At 37.5% G+C, this 24,674-nt stretch overlaps 1 protein-coding gene across 19 annotated transcripts in view; it reads right to left on the reverse strand.

Moving 5' to 3' along the window:
* EPB41L3 (erythrocyte membrane protein band 4.1 like 3) overlaps positions 1 to 24,674 on the reverse strand; it is a 236,562-nt gene that overhangs the window by 193,154 nt on the left and 18,734 nt on the right. The window contains exon 1 of one of the 19 annotated variants that reach the window (XM_081078469.1): positions 23,274 to 23,396. The exons of 16 other annotated variants lie outside the window; for them this stretch is intronic. The gene's annotated coding sequence lies outside the window, so the exon portion shown is untranslated. Of the gene's footprint in view, positions 1 to 23,273; positions 23,397 to 24,674 lie in introns of those variants that run through there. 2 more of the 19 variants (XM_081078496.1, XM_081078487.1) reach the window with 2 other exon arrangements.

The following is a 24,674-nucleotide window of genomic DNA, read 5'->3' on the forward strand; positions in this document are numbered from 1 at the left end:
GAATTTCTCAACTCTCCGCATCTCTTGGCTGTTGATGTCATTATTAAGTTAGGTCACTTTCCTGTGTGTGTCACTTCAGTCTAGTATTTAGTCCTTTAGAGACATACATACCTTCTGTTCTTAGAACTCACTGGGAATAGATATAACCACTGGAAATTGCCCTCTATGAAAAAATATAAAGAAACTGAATACCACACTACAGTGATATTTTCAAAGTTGTAAAAAACTTACGTCAACAGTAGTACAACTCCACTTAGGGGATGCTAAGTACAAAAATTTGAATCTTAAAGCTGAATACAATAGAAACATTTAAAAAATGTAATTAGATAACATATTGAAAATTGTTAAATACAAATGTCAATCTAAAATATAAGTCCCTGTCTACGAAAAAAAAAAGAAAAAAGAAAAAAGCAATTTCAGGCAGTAGCTCTAAGTTTACTGTTAAAACATCCCAAACTGTTTCACTTAAGATTCTTGTCTTGTAATAGGACATCATCAAAATGGAGGCGTGAGGTGAGCCTCTGTAAAACTCCCCTGGAATTTACAACAAATGGAACAACTATAACTCCACAAAGGACTCCCTGCACTGGAGACAGGCAAGACGAAGAGGCCCACTACTGAATTCACCTACAGATGGGAGAATTGCGCAAGCAGGGGAGAGGGGAAGGGAGAAGTGCGGAGACGGAGCCCCGCGGGCGCAGGACATGGACCCAGCTCAGTGCTCCGAGCTTGCTGCATCCTGGAACTACCGCAGCTGCGGGAGAGGGAAGAACTCGGACTGCTAGGGCTCCGCTTACGGCCCACAGGGCTGAGGGGACAGCATACAAAACCGCTGAACCCAACACTCACAGCAGAGACCTCGGAGAAAAGACTGAAGGAAGGACGTTAAAAACGGTGGTTTAAGCCCTCACTCCTGAGCAGAGAACGGAAGCCTTAGGCACTGAGACCAGCCGCCCCCTCCCGAATCTCCCAGAGCTTGCCCCACCCCCACATGCCCAGGTGCTAGAAGCAGAAAAGTAGCAGTGTCAGATCAAAAGAACATAATATTTGCTGTTCTGAGAACTGTGGACTGCAGACACAGATTCGTAGCCCAACTAGTTCCAAAAAAGGGGAGGGAGCTGTGGAAGCAGGACGAGCTGTGGAGGTGGTCGCCACCATTGCTCTGGGCCACCTCTCACAACTCACCCTGCCCCTGGCCCCACCTATCTGGGCGGATCCCTGCAGGAGTAAACAGAACTGCTGAAACTCACAGGCTCTGAATCTGGTGTAGGAAGAGCTTTGGAACTTCAAAAGCTCTCCACATACCCACACGGACACTGCACTCTGTGACCCCAGCGGCGAACTATAAACAGAGGAGAACCCCGTGTCCCAGGGAATCCCCCCATTGTGTGAGAAGCTGGAATAGTGCAGAGAAAACATAGCACTACCGTGTGAGAGAGAAAAAAAGGCTGCAGTCGGAGAGAAAATAAAGCATTCTACCAACAAGTACTGGAAAACAAAAGAAAGACCTCTTCCTATCAACCTGTTGCAGAAGACATCTCTTCCTAGATGTCTAGGAAGAAAAATAATAAATCAGCAATTGCCATGAATAACCAAGGCAACAAGACAGCTCAGAAAGAAAGTGAAAAGTCTCCAAAAAAGGAACTTAAAGATATGGATATATGTGACTAAAATGACAGACAATTCAAGATTGCAGTTCTGAAAAAACTCAATGAGATGCAAGAAAACACAGAAAGGCAATTTAATAAACTCAGAAATACAATCAAAGAACAACATGAGTATTTTACAAAAGAGATTGAATTTTTGTTGTTGTTGTTGTTTGTCTTTTTTTTAAATTAAATTTATTGGGGTGACAATTGTTAGTAAATTTACATAGATTTCAGGTGTACAATTCTGTATTACATCGTCTATAAATCCCATTGTGTGTTCACCACCCAGAGTCAGTTCTCCTTCCATCACCATATATTTGATCCCCTTTACCCTCATCACCCACCTCCCACCCCAAAAGAGATTGAATTTTAAAAAAGAAACAAATAGAATTTCTGGAGATTAAGAACTCAATAGAAGAAATTAGGAATGAAATAACCAGGATAGGTAGTAGAGTTGACCAGATAGAGGAAAGAATCAGTGACATCGAAGATAGAAACCTGGAAATTACACAAATGGAAGAAGAAAGAGACTTGAGACTTAAAAAAAATGAAAGAACTCTACAAGAACTTTCTGACTCCATCAGAAAGAGCAATATAAGAATAATGGACATACCAGAAGGAGAAGAAAAAGAGAAGGGAACAGAGAATATATTCAAACAAATTGTTAATGAGAACTTCCCAAACTTGTAGACAGAATTGGATCCTCGAATCCAAGAAGCAAATAGAACACTTAATTATGTCAATCCCAACATGCCTTCTCCAAGCCACATTGTATTGAAGCTGTCTAAAATCAATGACAAAAAAAGAATCCTTGAGGCAGCCAGGGAAAAGAAGACGGTAACCTACAAAGGAAAGCCCATTAGATTATCATCATTTTCTCAGCAGAAACTTTACAAGCCAGGAGGGAGAGGAACCAAATATTCAAACTATTGAAAGAGAGAAATTATGAGCCAAGAATAATATACCTAGCAAAGATATCCTTTAGATATAAAGGAGAAATAAAGACTTTCCAGACATACAGAAGCTGAGGGAACTTTCTAATACACTACCTGCACTACAAGAAATACTACAGAACGTTATTCGACCACCATCAACAGGGACAATTTGTGGCAACCAAAACATTAAAAGGGGGAGAGTAAAGGCCTGAACTGGAATAGGGGAATGGAGAAAGTAAGCGTGCTGAAGAAAATGGAATACTCTAAATAACAAACTTTCATTGACATAAACTTAAGGGTAACTGCTCAAAAAAATCCAGAACTGAAATATGTACTGTAATAAAGGAAGAAACAGAGGGAAACATCATACAATACCACCACGCAGAAATAATAGACAACAACAAAAAGGCAAAGAAACAATGGAGACATAGCCTTACCAGTAAACTAAAGATAGAATGACAGGAAATCCTCACGTATTAATAATCACCCTAAAGGTAAATGGACTGAACTCACCAATAAAAAGGCACAGAGTAGCAGATTGGATCAAAAAAGTAAACCCAACCATATGCTGTCTCCAAGAGACATATCTCAGCTAGAAGGACAAGCATACTCTAAGGGAAAGGGTGGAAATTGACACTCCAAGCAAATGGTATCCAGAGAAACTCAGGTGTAGCAATACTGATATCAGATGAAACAGACTTCAGTGTGAAAAAGATAACAAGAGACAAAGATGGACATTTCATAACGGTAAAGGGCACTATAGAACAAGAAGACATAACAGTCATCAATATTTATGCCCCCAATCAGGGAGCATTGAAATACGCCAAGCAACTGCTAACAGAACTAAAGGGAGAAATTGACCAAAACACAATTATACTAGGAGACTTAAAAACATTGTTGACAGCTATGGATAGATCACTCAAACAGAAAATAAATAACGAAATAGCAGCCCCAAATGACACATTAGATGAAATGGACATAATTGACATATATAGAGCACTTCATCCTAAAACATCAGACTATACATTCTTTTATAGTGTACATGGACCATTCTCAAGGATAGACCATATATTGGGACATAAAATCAGCCTCAGCAAATTTAAGAAGATTGAAATCATACCAAGCATATTCTCTGATCACAAGGCTTTGAAATTGGATATCAACTGCAAAAAGAAAGCAGGAAAAAACACAAATACATGGAGATTAAACAATATACTTTTAAAGAATGACTGGGTCAAAGAAGAAATTAGAGGAGAGATCAAAAGATACATAGAAACAAATGACAATGAAAATACATCTTACCAAAATTTTTGGGATGCAGTGAAAGCAGTTTTAAGAGAGAGATTTATATCGTTACAGGCCTATCTCAAGAAACAAGAAAAGTCTCAAATAAATAATCTCATATTACACCTTAAAGAACTAGAAAAAGAAGAACAAATGAAATCCAATGTCAGCAGAAGAAAGGAAATAATAAAAATCAGAGCAGAACTAAATGAAATAGAGAAGAAAAAGACAATAGAAAAAATTAATGTGACAAAGAGCTGGTTCTTTGAAAAGATTAACAAAATTGACAAACCCTTGGCTAGACTCACTAAGATAAAAAGAGAGAAGACACTAATTAACAAAATCAGAAATGAAAAGGGGGAAGTTATCACAGACACCACAGAAATACAAAGGATTATCCAAGAATACCATAAAGGACTATATGCCACCAAATTCAATAACCTACAAGAAATGGACAAGTTCTTAGAAACATATAGCCTTCCTAGTCTGAACCATGAAGAACTGGAAAATCTAAACAGACCGATCACCAGTAACGAAATTGAATCAGTCATCCAAAACCTTCCCGAAAGCAAGAGTCCTGGAGCAGATGGCTTCACTAGTGAATTCTACCAAACCTTCAAAGAGGATCTAATACCAATCCTGCTCAAACTCTTCCAAAAAATTGAAGAAGAGATAGTGCTGCCCAACTCATTTTATGAGGCCAACATTACCCTGATACCAAAACCTGGTAAGGACAACACACGAAAAGAGAACTACAGACCAATATCTCTGACGAATACAGATTCAAAAATCCTAAACAAAATTCTAGCAAATCGAATACAACAATACATTAAAAAGATTATTCATCATGACCAAGTGGGGTTCATCCCCGGGGCACAAATATGGTTCAACATACGCAAATCCATCAATGTGATGTTATCACATAAACAAAATAAAGGATAATAATCATATGATTATATCAATTGATGCAGAAAAAGCATTTGACAAGATGCAGCATCATTGATGATTAAAATACTTAATAAAATAGGTATAGAAGGAAAATACCTTAACATAATAAAGGCCATATACGACAAACCCTCAGCTAATCTCTTAATTAATGGTGAAAAACTGAAGCCCTTTGCTCTACGTTCAGGAACACGACTGGGCTGTCCCCTATCACCTCTGCTTTTCAACATACTGTTGAAAGTCCTTGCCAGAGCAGTCAGGCAAGAGAAAGAAATAAAAGGCATCCAAATTGGGAATGAAGAAGTTAAATTGTCACTCTTTGCAGGTGACATGATGCTATGTATAGAAAACTCTAGACTCCACCAAAAAGCTATCAGAAACAATCGACGAATACAGTAAAGTTGCTGGCTACAAAATCAACGTACAAAAGTCCATTGCATTCCTATAAACTAACAATGAAATCTCAGAAAAAGAAATACAAAAAATAATTCCTTTTGCAATTGCAGCAAAACTAATAAAATACCTAGGAATAAATTTAACCAAGGATGTGACAGACATATATGCTGAAAACTACAGGACATTTTTTAAAGAAATTGAAGAAGACACAAAGCAATGGAAAGACATTCCGTGCTCATGGATTGGAAGTATCAACATATTTAAAATGGCCATATTACCCAAAGCAATATACAGATTTAATGCAATCCCCATCAAAATTCCAATTGCATTTTTTAAAGAAATAGAACAAAAAAGCATCAGATTTTTTTGATGACCCCACAAAAGACCCCGAATAGCCAAAGCAATATTAAGAAATAACGACAATACTGGAGGTATCATACTCCCTGACTTTAGCTTGTACTACAGGGCTACAATAATCAAAACAGCATGGTACAGGCAGAAAAACAGATACATAGACCAACGGAATAGAATTGAGAACCCAGAAATAAAACCACATAAATATGGACAGACAATTTTTGACAAAGAAGCAAAAAACATACAATGGAGAAAAGACAGCCTCTTCAATAAATGGTGCTGGGAGAATTGGATAGCCACATGCAAAAGAATGAAACTGGACTGCTATCTGTCACCATGTACCAAAATTAATTCAAAATGGATCAAAGACTTAAGCATAAGACCTGCCACAATAAACTGCATAGAAGAAAACATATGTACTAAACGTATGGACCTTGGATTCAAAGAGCATTTTATGAATTTGACTCCAAAGGCAATGGAAGTAAATGCTAAAATAAATGAATGGGACTATATGAAACTTAAAAGCTTCTGTACAGCAAAAGAAACAATCGACAAAATAAAGAGGCTACCAACTGAATGGGAGAAGATTTTTACAAACAGTGCCTCTGATAAAGGGCTAATATCTAAATTATACAAAGATCTCATGCAACTCAACAACAAAAAAACAAACAACCCAATTGAAAAATGGGCAGAGAACCTGAAGAGACATTTTTCCAAAAAGGAGATACAAATGGCAAATAGACATATGAAAAAATGCTCAACATCACTAATCATCAGAGAAATGCAAATAAAAACTACAATGAGATATCACCTCACCCCAGTCAGAATGGCTATCATCAACAAGACAAATAGTAACAAGTGTTGGAGAGGCTGTGGAGAAAAAGGAACCCTCATACACTGTTGGTGGGAATGCAGACTGGTGCAGACGTTATGGAAGGCAGTGTGGAGGTTCCTCAAAAAATTACGAATAGAATTACCATATGACCCAGCAATCCCTCTCCTCGCTATCTACCCAAAAAAACTGAAAGCATTTCTCTATAGAGACACGTGTACTCCAATGTTCATTGCATCTTTTTTTACGGTGGCCAAGACATGGAAACAACCAAAATGTCCTTCGATAGATGAATGGATAAAGAAGTTGTGGTATATATACACAATGGAATACCATTCGGCAGTAAGAAAAGATGAAATAGGACCATTTGTGACAACACGGATGGATCTTGAGAGTATAATGCTAAGCGAAATAAGTCAGACAGAAAAAGCAGAGAACCCTATGATTTCACTGATATGTGGTATATAAACCAAAAACAACAAAAGAACAAGACAAATAAATGAGAAACAAAAACTCATAGACACAGACAATAGATTAGTGCTTACCAGAGGATAAGGGGGGTGGGGGCTGGGAGATGAGGGTAAGAGGCATCAAATATATGGTGAGGGAAGGAGAACTGACTCTGGGTGGTGAACACACAATGGGACTTATAGATGATGTAATACAGAATTGTACACCTGAAACCTATGTAATTTTACTAACAATTGTCACCCCAATGAACTTCAAAAAGAAAATCAAGAAAAATAAAATAAAATAAAATAAAATCACGAAAATTAAAAGAAGATTTTTGTCTTGTTACATGACTGGAAAATTGGAGCTAAATCAATTTACCGCAAGCAAAGAAAATGTTTACAATCTAAAACTGTATTTATATACATAAGTAATATAATTTTGCCTTTTAAAAAAAGTATAAAAGTAAGAATTTGTGGAAAATAAGAGAAAGAGAGTGTTTCCATATTCCTATGTTACATGAATCACATGAACCATAAAAGCATTTTATGAAATCTTACTGTCTTTTGTTTGGCATTCTTATCATAAAGGAGCACATTCAGCCCATTTTTGCCTGTCCATATAGCCAGGCTATTTTTTTTTTTTAACCTACAACTTACACTAGGTGGAGCCCCTTGTCCAACATTTGGGAGCGATTAAGAAAAAGGAAAAAAAAAAAAAACAATTTAAAGCAAAACCACAGACATATATTCTTTCATTTAAAAACAAAATGTATCCTAAAAATCTACAGTCCTGCCAGTAAAGAATTTTTCTTTCTAGTTATAAGAAACCATGACAATGAATTTAGGACCATTAACAATTCCTACAGAGAAGCACTAGTTACAAAACTGTTGCTACATTCAATAGCTGTAAGGTTCTGAATTCAGTGCAAACATTAAATTTCGTTTGGGGAGGCAGTATACAGCGCCTAGGGGATAAACGTTTTTTGAATATTTGTAAAGATATTTTAACCGTATTGATGTTCCCATGTGTCTAACGTGGGCATGGTATTCAGATACTTCATGACATTCCGATGAGAGATACTGTTAATAAAAACAAAAGAGTCTTGAAAACACCAGCATCCTAGCAAAAGGCAAAATATCCCAAATACCTTTAAACCTGGAGGTTTTCCATGATGCAGAATTATAAGAAGGCTTAATTATACATTTTGGGATGTCTGAGGAGGGAGGGGCTTCTGAAATGAACAAAGCACATGTTTAATTACGGGTCCATAGAACTTGCAGTTAAAAATAGGCTCTGCCTGTATTCTTGAGCCTCACAGTGGACTCTAGCTGGAGGAGATAAAACTCCCGAGATAACCTGCCAAACTTAGTGATTGCTCATTGCTGCAGGATAAAAGCACCATTATCTCCTCCACAGTTGTTAGGTCGGCTCCCCTTGTGCTATCTCGGGGCTGGTTTTCCAGTCCTACCTGCTCAAAATGCAAAGTTCAGTCTAACAAGCTGCAAGGAGAACCCTTGCCCATTCCCAAACACTTATGCTGATGTAGCCACACAGATCTGTCAGTTCACTGGGCAATAAAATGTGCTGGAGGTTTTCTTTTCTCCTTCCTTCCTTTCTCCCTCCCTCCCTCTCTCTCTTTTTTCCCTTCAGATTCATACGAAATCTCGGACTAGGCAAGACCTACTTCTGCTGACAGTTAAACCATGTGTCAGAGTAACCTTTGAACAAGTACAAATCATTGACCTCACATAAATTCTTCCCAGGAAAGTCCAAAAAACTGGTTGAATCAGGGTCTGAGAGGCATGAAGGCATCACTATCCCAAGAATTCAGTGCCAAACATAACAGGGGACTTATACTTGTTAAGGCAAAACAATTATGAAAAATCAGTGTCCTTAATGTTAGTTCATATTTTCCATATGCAAGCTGATTTCTTTTTTGCAAGCTATTCACTAAATTCAAAGTATCACTCTTCTATCATAAATGATTTACAGACATAAACTAATAGGAATAAAGAATAATATCATTTAGGAGTGCGTAATCTTTAATGACAGAGGTGATTTTTTAAAAAAGAAGAGAAACTGAGCTTTGGGTTCTCAATCAATTCATTAGCTAAAATAAAGACAGGATGAATTGGACAAAGAACATTTAAAAAGATAGCTTTTCCCAATACTTTTAAAACTGACAGAAGTTCTCATGTAAAATTAGTCATTAAACTTTATATATTTTCATACCATGTTCTCATATTGATGGTAAAGCTGTTTCTTCCTCTACTTCTAAACTACAATATAATGAAGTTTTTCAATTAGTTTTTCAGATGGGGGAGGCTAGTGACATGTCCTATAGTATAGAAAATACACAGTAACACATTTTCCCCTTAAACAATGCACTTTCTCCATCCCTCCTGCCAGTCTGGTAGCTAGCATTGATTATAAGATAATAAATTCTTATAAAGTAAAGCTTAGACTTAAAATGTCCCCTAAAAGATAAAGGTGAGCCAGGCACCTCATACCTACTTCCAGCGTGATACAAAGGAGGGGATGTTAAATCTAGTTGGAAGGATCAATATAGACTCAACAGATTTACACAGTGCTTTTGTCCTACTCTCCTCTCTAGAGTAACAACTTCAGAATATTCAGAAGAGGAGACTTGGTAATTGATGTTTTAAAATTTTTAAACATAGGACTTTAGGACTGACAGGAACATGGTTGGTAAAGAAAGCAACAGACTGAAATAGATTTTAGAATACTTTCTCTAACTAATAATCTCATTCTCTATATACCAGGAAAAAAAGAACTTGATGAATAAATTGTTTTTCATTTCGCTGACACTCAGTATTGGTCCTGAGAACAATTTCTTTCTAAGCAAAGTAATGTTTAACCAGTTCCTTATCATCAACACTGCTTCATAAGCATAATTTAGAACTTTGCTATTGTAATTCAGTATGCTTCATTTTTTTTTTCCTTTTTACTAAACCTTTGAGAGAGAGACATAGTATCTTAGTCATCAGCACTGTCATTACTTTAGCAATTAAAGATAAGGTAGGGAAAACAAAGGGACTACATATACACAGAAGCCATTAAAAACAAGGAGGGCCCTCTTTCAGGGAAAGGAAAAGTGAACAAAGGCACTTTCTTTCAGACTGTGGAAATGAAGGTCCACTGCTAACCTGCACAGAAGGAGAGGGGCTCAGACTCATGAAAACTGGGTCCATAGTGAGCCACGGGAGGTGATTATAAGATGACATCAGAAGGCAATAGTGTAGGAGAATGTAGGCCCAGCCTGAAAGGGAAATACACTCCCATATGTGGGGACTTTGTTCCCCCGGCAGGAACCAAACGTGGGAGGCATGAGGGTCATTTCAGTTTTAGAGTCTGGGAGTGGAATAGGGAAGGAAGACTTACAATTCTGATTTCAATGGCAACTGTAGGTTTTGATAAGAGTGCCCCTCCTTCCAACACAGAGGTCAGTGATTGAAAAAGCTATAAAAGTTGAATGAGATATTATTTCAGGCATAAAAGTAAAAGCAAACATTTCCTAGAAGAGTCAAACTCAAGTCTATAGAGGTTCAAAACTCAGCTCATCTGACACCTCACATCAAACTTTCCTTCTGCTTTGTATCGCAATCAATTGCCTAAATGTCCTCATCTATCAGTGGTTTGAACTTTCCTTGATATTTGACTTAGTCTTTTTTTTGGTCCCACACCAGCTACTATAGTACTGTATCTTTTGGGTAGTCAACTAACATTTAGAGGATGAGTACCAGAAGTTTAAATATTTGGAATAGTTACAAACAATGCATTTACTGCTTTTAGGGTTAGAAGGCTTAAAGCTCAAGGGGTCTTTTTAAGGAAAAATCCTATCTCCCTTTTCAGACAGAAATCCATGTTATTAAAACCATTTCTATTAATAGAGCAGATGGAAAATGCCCGTGTGTTTCATTTCCTTCTTTTATCCCCAATTTCCCAAATTCAGAGGCATTTTTCTCTTCTTCAGTTATATTCACAAAAACATTTCAGTAATTATACGGTGGATACTACGATACATGAACTGCCTACACCCCCTAACCGGAATGAAGGATTTATAACCCTCCAGCTGCTAGAAGTGCTGACAGAAGGCAGCCCTCAGCTCAGCTGTCAGCCCTCTTTGGGGATTGCCTCTACTGACAAAAACTACACTGCCTTCCAGGGTAACCCACATCCCAAATGACCCATCTATGTGGGGGTAAGAATTCTCGGCCCCTCCTGCTCTAATTAGAAACAACCTGGAAGTCATCCCAGCTCCAGGGCTCACCACAGGGTGGGCTGAGGCCTTTATGGACCACAAACCAGTCAAACTTCTCCCTTTGCCTTGTTCTGCTTTCTTCTTTGGCGTAGGTCCCAGGAGCACTTGCTAATAAACACCTTGGCTGCCAATGTCTATTTCACAGTCAAGAAACACAACCTGTGACAGCCTACCAAAATTTAGGCATTTGGCATAAAGAAATTACTAAAGGATGAAGTCCCAGTTCTTTCCAATTTTATAAAACAATAGGGGGGACATACAGGCAACTCCATCACACCCTTATAATATGAAAAGGTGTGTGAGAGACATCCACACAGTGTTGTAAGCATCAGAGGATTCTTACACCCAGTAGGAGGGGAAAGGAAGGTTATCAGGACAGACATCTTGTAGGATCTGTGTATAAAAGACAAATAGGAGTTACTAGATAAAGAAAAGGGAAGGAGTTGGAGGCAGAGGGAAGAAGATGATAAAAATCACGGATATACGAGGGTTCCTGGGATGCTCAAGGCAGGCCACACCATAGGGCACAGCAGGAGTGACACTTGAGAAAAGGGTGGGGCCAAAAGTAAAACAGGCAGAATAGGATCAGGGTTAAACTTGAAGATCATCTTAATGAGCTTCATTCTTGATTTTATTTTAGGCTAAGACACAAGACAGATGACTTTTCCATGCAACCTATACTTCCAGATCTTCCAATTCCTCACCTCTACCAAAATTATTTGGGAAAATAAAGCAAAAAGCATCACAGACATTTTGGGAGGATAAACATAGTATGGACAACACCTTTATATAAACATGTAATCATCTACTACGTATGGAATCAGTTGTCTTATAAGAAAAATCCTCAGTGCATAAAAATTTTCAAAATATAACATTTTACTTTTAAAAAGAATCTTGTCTTGTTTTTAGACCTGCATTACATGAGTAATACAAAAAATGTAAATAATTATGGTCTGTTGAAGAGTAAATGTGTTATTTATTGTTATTGAAATAAGTGAAATATACAGATTTAACCTTTATTTATATGACTTTTCTTGCAAGTTTTGCTTTTATCATCATTTTGCTGTTCATTTTGTAATCATAAATATTTGTCATTATGGGTAAGAATGTTCATAGTATCATTATATACGATATAAATGCTGGAGCTTTATTCCTCTATCCTTGCCTTCCTTCTTACCTAGAAATTATCTGTGAGTAAAATTACATAGCAAACTTAATCCCTACAAAAATCACAACTCACAAGCACTACAGAAACTTTTGACAAGCAGAATTGTTAGCTGCGTACCAAGAACCATTAGACGATGGGACAGATAAGCAAGACTGACGGTTTTACATAATCCCCAGTCCCTAGCAAGCCATGGCATCACCTTTTCCTCTCTCCCCCCGACCCAAACACAAGAGATAATGAAGAATAAAAGTGAGTGTAAACAGTGTGCCACAGAGGTAAACTTGAATCCAGTGTATTTTATTTTAAAAACACGAATAATTTTTAAACTTTAATAATTGATTTATTATTAGTAACACCTTACTTGTGACAGCCTCACAAAGGACCAATTCTCAACATGCTGTTGCAATACTATGGTGGAGAAGCACTACTAGAAGCAATACAGAACCAGTAGGGTGTTTAAAGCAAGAGAGAGGCACGGTCAGATTTATAGTTTGAGTATGTCTCTCTCGAGCCGGATGGAGCATGGAATAAAGATGAAAAAAATGGTTTGGCAAGCTGTAGCAAAACTCAAGTAATACATGATGAGGGTCTGCATACCTTAAGCAACTGGAAATATCAGCATTCTAGCCAAACACTTCCATAGCTGGGCTCCCGTAATTCCTACACTTGTCAATGGAGTACCTTGAAAGAGTCAAGCAAGGCAAGCTCGCTGACCAAGATAACGTCCTGCTTTGCATATCTCTCTTATTTTGAGAAGGGCCTTCTTACCCTGACTAATAAAGCAGAAAATCAATTAGCTATTAGAAAAATACTTATGAATAGATAGAGGAGCTCAAAACACTCAAAAACTAGAGTCAAAAATCCAAATGGAATTTGTAGGTGCAATGGGTATATCTAAATTTGGAGATAAATTGCTTCTGCTGGATTTTTCCCCCCAAAACTATTATTTCTATTTAAAAATATGATCATACTGCCAGATACAAAAATATCAATTTCTCTAGAAAAGAAATCACTTTCACATGGCAAATCACCCTACTAATATGTTTTTTACTATAACCATCTTGTCCCCTCCATTCCCTGCCACCACAGGATTGTCACTTTTGATTCATGAAAGAGCTTTACATAACTGTCAGATAAAGATAAATTTAGTTGTACATGACAAAGTACTGTCTGTGATGCACCAAAATTCTGTCTTTGGAGGTACAGAAGAGTCAAAAAGTACATTAAACTGGTTAAAGGAAAATGTGTCTGGTGGAAATATTTTATGAATATGACACTTGTGGCTTTTGACAGATTAAGTTGTACACCAGTTTGCTTATTTATAATCATTTTACAGGTTCTGTATCATCAGGTTGTTTTAAAAATTAAATTAGTCTGATGTAAAGTCCTTAACCCATAGCCTGGGAGAGAAGAATCACCTGCAGGTGTTGCTGAGTGTTACGGTGATGACAATAGGCACACATGATTGTACACATTACAGAAAGTGAACCATGTCAGTGGGACAAATCCACCAGCTTTTTTGTGCATTTGTTTTAAAGAAAATGATCCCTTATTGACCAAACTAGTGACTCTTTAGGTTGCAGAGCCAGCCTATAAGAAAACAAACCAACCCCCAAGTCAAAAGTGTCCCCTGTAGAAGGAGGCCACAGAAAGAGAAAGAGAGGAAGAGGCTGATGAGGAGAACATATATTCACTACAAGAGCTGGTTGAAAAATAATAGTAAAACACCCTTGCTCGCTCTTTGCTACTTTTAGGATCAGAGACTTCTGAAGATTTCCTGATCATCTGACAAATAAAGAATTTTTTTCAGAAAGCTTTTGAAATTCCAGACGAAAGGAGAGTTCACAAGATTTGGCTCCTGATTAATTCAAAATAAGTAGATTCTGACGACTGATTATTACTGGAATAATAAATGAGATTTTAAGGATGACTGTTCAGCTGGTTATTGTTTAGGAGAAAGAGAAAGAAGAAAAGACCTGAAAAGGCCTCTATGGGACACTACCTTTTCTTAGCATGGCCCCCTGGGATGTTCCTGCTGGGACCCACCCTACTCATCTTGCCCCTGAATCCCAGGACCAGTCTTCCTTGTGCCCTAGAAAAGGGACAGAGGCAGAAGGAGAACCCTGCTTTGTGTAAGGCTTGGGGATGGGAGTGGTCTTGCCACTCACCTGGTTGCCACAAGAGGCCCATTGTGCAGCTTACCATCCATCTCCAATGTTGACAAACCTTGGAAACATACAGTGACTTTTGTTGACAAAGGAGGAGAAAAATATTACTCTGTGAACAACATTATGCTTACTTAGAAGATTGTCACAGCTTGCCTGCTGCTTAGTTGAGTTACCAGACATCCTCCATTTAAGAAGCAGTGAGGAAGAGGATCTAAGATGGTGGAGTAGATAAATGCTGTGCTTGCCTCCTCCCATAACCACATTAAAATTACAACTAAATTACAGAACAATCAACCTGGAAGACCATCTACCTGAACAGATGTCCTATGACTAAGAATATAAAGAAGAAGCCATGTCAAAACTGGTAGGAGGGGCAGAGACACAGAATGGGCAGCCCCACACCTGCCTGTGGTGGTTTAGAATAGGAGGGTTACCTCATCCAAAGAGGTCCCACCTGGAGGAGTGAGGGACCCCAACCCCATATTGGGTTCCCCAGCCTGGAGTACCAGTACTGGGAAAAGGAACTCCCACAACATCTGGCTGTGAAACACAGTGGGGATTCTGACCATCCAGGTAGGACAGAAGGCTGCAAGAAAAGTAGATGTCCTCTTAAAGGGCCTGCACACAGATTCTCCCGCTCGCAGGCACTCACCCTGGGCTCCAGTGAAGGGACAGTTACTCAGGAGGAGTCAGACACATACAGGGAGAGACTGACTTGTATGGCTTCAGCCCAAGGACTGGAGAGACAGTTGCCATTTTTCCTGTGTAGAATTCTCCTCCTATACAGCTGGCAGGTGGTCACCATCTTTTCTGTGTTGAACCCTCCTCCACATGGCCAAATAGGAATCTCAATTGGCCTGGTGAGCTCCACTCACTCCACCTTGGTGAGTCCCTGGGACCCCCATCCCCCACCCCCAACTCGTACAACACTAGAGGCACATTCTCAGCTAGCAGCCAGTCCCGCCCATGTCACACTATTTCTTGGACAACTCTCAAGGGGTTCACAGCCCCAGGCAGGTGGCAGCTGGCCTCAGTATGCTCTGAGACTTTTTTCTGAGTAGCTCCAGGCTCAATACAGGCACCAAAACAGAGACTACATTAACCTGGTAAAGACCACTTGTCCCACCCTGGTGACTCTCGGAGACCTCACCTAACTCACATACTGCAGGAGGCTCTATCAGGGGTTGAGCCTTATGGGAGCTGGCAGGCAGCAGCAGGCGTCGTGGTGCCCTAGCATTTGGCGGAGCTACTCCAAGCCCAGTACTGGTGGCAGCCATCTCAGTTCTCAGCATGGCCTCTCCCACATGCACAGGGAGTGACCAACCATGGATCATTTTGTACCTCCTGCCAGGTATGTTCCAGCCAGTCATGGGCAGTGGCTGACCTGGGCCTGCACTGGAGCCCCTCCCAAGAGGCCCCAGAACCAACATACCTGGAGGTCAGTTTCAGACCATAGCACAGCACCACCCAATTAGCCCCAAAAGCGGCACACATGAAGTGGACTCAGCAGGTACCAGAGCCTGCTGGGGCGAATCCTGCTCGGTGGAGTAACACCTTCCCCACCCCAACCCCCCCATGCAGTAATCCATAAGCTGTGGATGCGGCCAAACTCCACATCCAGTCAGCTGAGAGTCAATCCTACTCACTGACATGCCGACAGCCATCAAGGCTCAACAGGAGGGCACACACAACCCACACAAGGGACACTCCTGGAACACCCAGCACAGGTGACCAGGGAGAATGTGCCATCTACTACATAAGGCCCCCTCGTCAAGACTGGGAGATATAGTAGGTCTACTTAATATATAGAAACAAACACAGAGAGGCAGCCAAAATGAGGGAACAAAGAAATACGTCCCAAATGAAAGAACAGGAGAAAACCAGAAAAAGAACTAAACGAAATGGACAGCTTACCATATACAGAGTTGAAAACAATGGTTATAAGGATGCTCAATGAACTTAGGCGAAGAACAGATGAACTCAGTGAGAACTTCAAGCCTCATAAAGAAGAACCAATCAGAGGTGAAAAATACAATAATTGAAATGAAGGATGCACTAGAATGAATCACTAGAAGACTAGATGAAGCAGAGGATCAAATCAGAGATTTGGAAAACAAGGTAGCACAAAACACCCAATCGGAACAGCAAAAGGAAAAAAGAATTTTAAAAAATAAGGATAGTATAAGAAACCTCTGGGACAACATCAAACATAACATTTTTGCATCATAGGGGTACCAGAGGGAGAAAAAAGAAAGCAAGGGATTGAGAACCTGTTTGAAGAAATAATGACTGAAATCTTTCCTGACCTGGTGAAGAAAATAGACATACAAGTCCAGGAAGTGTAGAGAGTCCCAAAAAAGATGAATCCAAACAGTCCCACACCAAGATTCATTATAATTAAAATGGGACAAGTTAAAGACAAAGAGATACTCCTTAAAAGCAGCAAGAGAAAGGCAACCAATAATTTACAAGGGAGCTCCCATAAGACTATTCAATTGATTTCTTAACAGAAAATTTGCAGGCAAGAAGGGATTGGCACAAAATATTCAACATCATGAAAAGCAAGGACCTACTCTACACAGCAAGGCTATTATTTAAAACTAAAGGAGAGTTAAAGAGCTTCCCAGACAAAAGAAAGCCAAAGGAGTTCATCACCATCAAACCAGTATTTCAAGAAATGTTAGAGGGACTCCTTTAAGAAGAAGAAGGGGGAAAGAAAAGAACATAAATATGAATAATAAAATGGCAATAACTATATATCTATCAATAAGCACTTTAAATGTAAATGGATTAAATGCTCCAATCAAAAGACATAGGGTAGCTGAATGGATAAGAAAACAAGACCTATACATATGTTGTATAAAAGATACCAACACAGACTGAAAATAAAGGGATGGAAAAAAATTTCATGCAAATGGAAATGAAAAAAAAAGCTGCAGTAGCAATACATATATCAGACAAAATAGACTTTAAAACAGAGGCTATAATAAGAGACAAAGAGGGACATTACATAATGATAAAGGTATCAATTCAACAAGAGGATACAACCCTTGTAAACATTTATGCACGCAACATAGGAGCACCTAAATATATAATGCAAATATCGATTGACATAAAGAGAGAAATCGGCAGTAATACAATCATTGTAGGGGACTTTAACACCACATTGACACCAATGGACAGATCTTCCAGACAGAAAATCAACAAGGAAACAGTGGCCATAAATAACACACTGGACTAGATGAATTTAATTGATATGTTTAGAGCATTTTACCCCAAAGTAGCAGAATATACATTCTTTTCAAGTGCACATGGAATATTTCCCAAGACAGACCACATGTTAGGCCACAAAACAAGTCTCAATAAATTTAAGAAGATTGAAATCACATCAAGTGTCTTCTCAGGCCATAATGGTATGAAACTAGAAATCAGTTACAAGAAAAAACAAACATATGAAGGCTAAATAACATGCCACTAAATAATAAATGGGTCAACAATGAGACCAAGGAAGAACTCAAAAGATACCTTGAGACAAATGGAAATGAAAACACAGTGACCCAAAATCTACTGGACACAGTGAAAGTAGTCTTAAAAGGGAAATTCGTAGAAACAAGACCAATCTTAAATAATAATCTAACCTTACAACTGAAGGAACTAGAATGAGAACAGCAAAACCCAAAGTGAGTAGAAGGAAGGAAATAATAAAGATCAGAGTGGAAATAAATGACATAGTCTAAAAAAATACAAAAGATCAATGAAACCAAGAGCTGCTTCTTTGAAAAGAGAAACAAAATTGATAAACCTTTAATAGACACAGCAATTAAAAGAGAGGACATATACAAATAAAATCAGAAATAAAGAGAAGTGAAAACAGACACCACAGAAATAAAAAGAATTATAATAAAATAATGCAAACAATTATATGCCAACAAATTGGATAATATGGAAAAAAGTGGATAAATTCCTAGAAACATATAATATTCCAAGACTGAATCAAAAAGAAACAGGAAATCTGAACTGACCAATTACTACTAATGAAATTGAATCAGTAATCAAAAAACTCCAATAAACAAAAATCCTGACCTGATGGCTTCACAGGTGAATTTTACCAAACAATCAAAGAGTTAATACCCATCTTTCTCAAACTATTCCAAAAAATCCAAGAGAATGGAAATCTCCCAAGCTCATTTTATGAGGCCACTAATATCCTGATTCCAAAACTAGACAAAAAATTGACAGAAAAAGAAAATTATAGGCACATATCCCTGATAAACATAGATCCAAAAATCCTCAACAAAATATTAGCAAACAGAATTCAGCAATACACCAAAAATATCATAAACTATGATCAAGTGGGATTTATTCCTGGTATGCAAGTTTGATTCTATACCCACAAATCAATTAATGTGACACACCATATAAGCAAAATGAAAGATAAAAATCACATGATTATATCAATAGATGCAGAAGAAACATTTGACTGAATACAGCATACATTTATGATAAAAACTCTCAGCAAGGTGAGAATAAAGGGAACATATCTCAACATAATAAAGGTCATACGACAAACCCACAACTAATATCGTACTCAATGGGGAAAAGATAACAGTGTTCTCTTAAGATGAGGAAGAAGACAAGGATGCTCACTTTCACGACTTTTATTCAACATAATATTGGAAGTACTAGCCACAGCAATCGGACAAGAAAAAGAAATAAAAGGCATCCAAACTGGAAAGGAAAAAGTAATACTGTCATTATTTCAGATAACATGATACTATATATAGATAGAACCCAAAAGTTTCCACCAAAAAACTATTAGAACTGATAAATGAATTCAGCAAAGTAGCAGGACACAAAATTAATATTCAGAAATTGGTTGCATTTTTATACACTAATACTGAACTATCAGAAAGAGAAATTAAGAAAACAACCCCATTTACAATTACATCAATAAAAATAAAAAAGCTAGGAATAAATTTAACCAAGGAGGTGAAAGACCTGTACTCAGAAAACTATAAGATGCTGAAGAAAGAAATTAAAGAAGATACAAATAAATGGAAGTATACACCATGCTCATGGATAGGAAGAATATAGTTAAAATGTCCATACTACTGAAAGCTGTCTATAGATTCAATGCAATCCCTATCAAAATATCAATGGCATTTTTCACAGAACTAGAACAAATAATCTCAAAATTTATATGAAACCACATGACTCCAAATAGCCACAACAACCTTAAGGAAGAAGAACAAAATTGTAGGTTTCACACTACCTGATATCAAACTACACTACAAGACTATAGTAATCAAAACAGCATGGTATTGCCATAAAAACAGACACATAGATCAATGGAACAGAAATAGAGTGCCAAGAAATAAACTCATGCCTATATGATCACTTAATCTATGACAAAAGAGGCGAGAAGAATATACAGTGGGATAAAGACATTCTAGTCAATAAATAGTGTTGGGAAAAATGGACAGATACATACAAAACAAACAAACAAACAAAATCCAGTGAAACTGGATCACCTTCTTACTCCATATACAAGAATAAATTCAAAATATAAGACCCAGACTTAAATGTAAGACCCCAAATCTTAAAATTCCGAGAAGGAAACATAGGCAATAAATTCTCTGATATTGCTCTTAGTAATATTTTTCTGATTTCCTTGGACAAGAGAAACAAAAGAAAAAAATAAACAAATGGGACTATATCTACTTAAATATCTTTGCACAGCAAAGGGAATGACCAACAAAACAAAAAGACAACCTATTAAATGGGAGAAGATATTCACCACTGATAAGGGGTTAATGTCCAATATTTACAAAGAATTCATACAACTCAACACCGAAAAAACAATCAAATTTAAAAAAATGGCAGAGGACCTGAATAGACATTTCTCTAAAGAGAATATATACATGGCCAACAGACATATGAAAAGGTACTCAACATCACTAATCATCAGGGAAATGTAAATTAAAACCACAATGAGCTATCACCTCACACCTATCAGATGGCCATCATCAATAAACAGCAAGTGTGAGGATGTGGAGAAAAGGAACCCTTGTACACTGTTGGTGGGATTGCAAATTGGTGCAGCCACTATGGAAAACGGTTTGGAGGTTTATCCAAAGTCAAAAATAGAACTACCTTATGACCCAGCAATTCCACTTCTGTGTATTTATCCAAAGAAATCCAAAACACTAATTTGAAAAGATATATACACCTCTATGCTCAATGCAGCAGTATTTATGATAGCCAAGGTATGGCAGCAACCCAAGTGCCCATCAATAGGTGATTGGATAAAAAAAAACATATATACAAATAGACATATATACAAATGCGATATTACTAGGCCATAAAAAATAATGAAACTTACCATTTGCGACAGCATGGATGGACCTAGAGGGTGATATGCTAAGTAAAATAAGTCAAACTGAGAAAGACAAATACCATATGTTCTCACTTATATGTGGAATCTAAAGAACAAAATAAATGAACACACAAAACAGAAACAGACTGATAGATACAGAGAATAAACTGATGGTTTCTAGAGGGGAAGAGAGGTTGAGGAGCCGGGTGAAAATGGTAAAGGTCTTAAGAAGCACAAATTGGTAGTTACAAAATAGTCATGGGGATGTACATTAAGCACAGAGAATATAGTCAATGATATGGTAATTACTATGTATAATGCCAGGTGGGTACTGGACTAATTGGGGGGATAACTGCATAAATTATATAAATGTCTAGCCAGTATACTCTACACATGAAACTATGTAAAATAATATTGAATGTCCCCGGTAACTGAAAAAAATAATAATTAAAAAATTATTTAGTGTTTGAAGCACTAAGTGAAAAAAAAAACAGTGAACATTGATCTCAGGGATGGTCCTCAACTAGACCCAAATGTAAAAGCCCTGTTTGCATAAAGAACTGTGGTGAGGGAGAGTGATCCATCTGTAGTCTGAGATCAGAATTGCAAATGTTTCCTGTGCTTTGTTGTTTAACACTACTCTGTTGATGCCCTTTCTTCCAGTTTCCCCTATTTTCTCTGTCTGTTGTCTAATCCTGTTCCTTGCCTGGGATAAGTAGTGATGAGGGTATTGTTTTAGATTGTGAATAGCAGAATTTATTAATGGTTTTAGAGGTTCGCAGCAGCTTTGTCACTTTCTCAATAAAATTGGCTACTTATTTAAGAAATAAAAAGCTGACAGAATTGAAAAACAATTTACCCTCTGAACCTGCTTCCTATCAAATGGAAATAATAAATTCTCATTGCTTTGTTGTGGATTAAGTGGGATAAAGGATTGAGAAACACCAAGTGGGAGTTATTTTAGTGTATAGTAGCTAAGAGCAGACCTTTGATTTGGCTGCAGAGGCAGACCGACCTATGTTTGAATCCCTGCTCTAACACTAGCTGTCATCCTGGGCAAGTTACTTAACTTCTCCCGGTCTCAATTTTCTCAGCTATAAATTGGAAATAATATCAACTTCATGGGTTATTGTGAAACTTCAGTGAGCTAATATATGTAAAGTTAGTGATTTGGGGCAAATGCTTAAAAATAATGGTAACAGGCAACTAATAAAATCATAGTTGCTCAATAATAACAATAACAATAATAATAATAATAAAGACTCAAAGAAATACACACAGAAAAACATACAATGTGAATCCTGAAAGGAGATTTTAGATGTGGAACTGAAGAATCATAACATAACTCAATAAGGAAAACAGCTGATTAGGTAGTATTTGTGTCCAATTAACAACTCACAGCTCAACTGATTAAACTCAAATGACACATATTCCTAAAGATATTTATGGGTAAGTAAATCATCTAAGATAAAGATTCCGAAATCACTTACACCAGAATAGAAAATCTTATAAACATCGCCAAATTTCATGCTAACATTCAACATAATTTTAGAGATTTCAGAAATAACAGATTGCAACAACAAATGTGTTTGCTCCCAGCAAGTGAAATCCTGCCACCTCCACTGTCTAGGACAGTGACATGGCAGTATGAAATTTATTTAGAGGGAAGTGACTCAGGATAACAATGGAATGATAATGAAGACAATGACTTTCCTTCAGAGGTACACCTCAACAGATTTCTTTTTTCTAGTAATCAGCCATGCAAAATACTTTAAGTAGAGATGATACTGGACCAGGCTATTCTATAATATCATGCCAATCAAAGGCTTTCCTTGGAATCTTCCTTCCCACACACTCAAAAACTAGGAAAAAATGTATTTAAAAATCTATTTCTTTGTATTCAAAACCTGCCTGTTTTCTAGTCTCCATTCCACAGCAAGAAATCCACCAGCAGATATAAACGCTCCCTCCCAGCCCTGGTCCTGCATGTAGCACAGCGGAGTGGCATACACATCATTATTGCTTAGTTTTGAAAAAACAAAGTGAGAGTATGATATTTTACAGTTTTGTCACCTGAGTTTTGAAACCATCTACTAAGGGCCAACTGAAGTGGAAAGCTTTCATGTCAAGATTCATGACTCAGTATAAATACATCGACAAAGTACCATTTCCAATAGGTTTATAGTAGAAACAATGCCAAAAATAAATATATTTGCATGTGCCATAAATGTAGCTATGAATATCTGAGATGTGTGATTTATAGAAACAACTGAACAAGAGCCACAGAAAATTCAGTTTCAAGTTATGCGGGATATTTTCTAATTGTTTTGTTATAAAGAACTATTATGAAAGATCACATAAACCCAAAAGAGAAAATGAAAATCAACAGCAAAAGTTTAAATATCAACTTTTGTCATTCGCTATGATTCACCTTTGTTTCATTTGAGTTTGGATGCTGCTGATAGTATGCCTCAGGATTGTTTCCTCTCCAATGCAGGATTAACTGCAAGCAAAGGCATTTGAGAGGCATGTGCACAAGCACTGGAATGCCAAAGATAACTTTCCCATCAAACAGTTCATTTTATTCAAACAAAGAAATCAACAGCTTAAACATTAATTTCAGGACTCACCCATATTATCCAAGTGCCAACGCCCAAAGATAACATTTTTCCAGATGATGGGCAGGTCCATGTTCCATGTTCCAAGGGGCCGTGAGACAGGGAGGGTTGGCAAAAAAATAAAATAAAATAAACAAAATAAAAAGGAAAAAATAGTTTAGGAATAATTTAACAACTGGTGGCAACTTACTCCCATACTAAACATAATAATAAGACTTGCCTCCTTTCTAGAAACTGCCCTACTGCCAAGACACTTGGGTTAAGGAGAATGCTGCTGTAGAAAAACAAGGTAGATAATTCATGAGTGATCCAAAGAGATCTCTCATTAACATAGCAGTGCAAATAAGAGAAAACACACAGAAGCCACATTTGAACTTGTAATAGTTGTTTCCATAAAGATACTATGAAAGAGTTGTATGAACATGAAGGGACATAAAAATAATTAAAGCAAGTGTGGACTATAATAGGGAGGAAAAATCTGCAGCGAGGTAAAGACTTAGGCTGCCTAAAACTCAATCAGAAAACTCAGTAAAATTATTTACACATTCCAAGAAGCATTTGACTAAAATAATTGTAATTATACATTCTCAAAGAATAAAATTACAACACATTTTAGATATGCTACAGGTCAGAGCCACAGAATAAAATTTTAATTCTTCAAAGAAAGGACCAGAAAAGAAGTTATTATTACTATCCTTTTTTTAGGTCCCCCCAAATTTACATGGCACAAAATTCTAGGATACATTGTTTTTCGATCCTACAAGCCATGATAGTTGCTCTATTAGGGAAGAAACTTCACAGTATAAAATTACATGAAACATATTATCAAGTAGATGGAACTTCCCAAACTGAGCCTTCATTTAAAACAGTTCATCTGTCACAGTCTTTCCACATGAGAAGTTACCTTGGAAACCAGTCTGTGCCAAAGTCATGCTAGCAGAATTCTGTGATCCTCAGGCCCACTGGGGCCTCCTGGGCTTCTGCCTTATAGATGCACACTACTAATTTGTCCTGTCAAAAGCTGGTGTCAACTCAAAAGAATTGAGAGCAGGATCTCGAAGAGATATTTGCACATGCATGTGCACAGCAGTATTGTACACAATAACCAAAAAAGTAGAAATAACCCAAATGTCTATTGGAGGGTGAATGAAGAAACAAAATGTGGTCTATACACACAATGGAATATTATTCAGCCTTAAAAAAGAAGGAAACTC

The sequence above is a fragment of the Rhinolophus hipposideros genome (genome assembly GCF_964194185.1).
Source record: "Rhinolophus hipposideros genome assembly, chromosome: 17".
Classification (NCBI taxonomy): Eukaryota; Metazoa; Chordata; class Mammalia; order Chiroptera; family Rhinolophidae; genus Rhinolophus; species Rhinolophus hipposideros.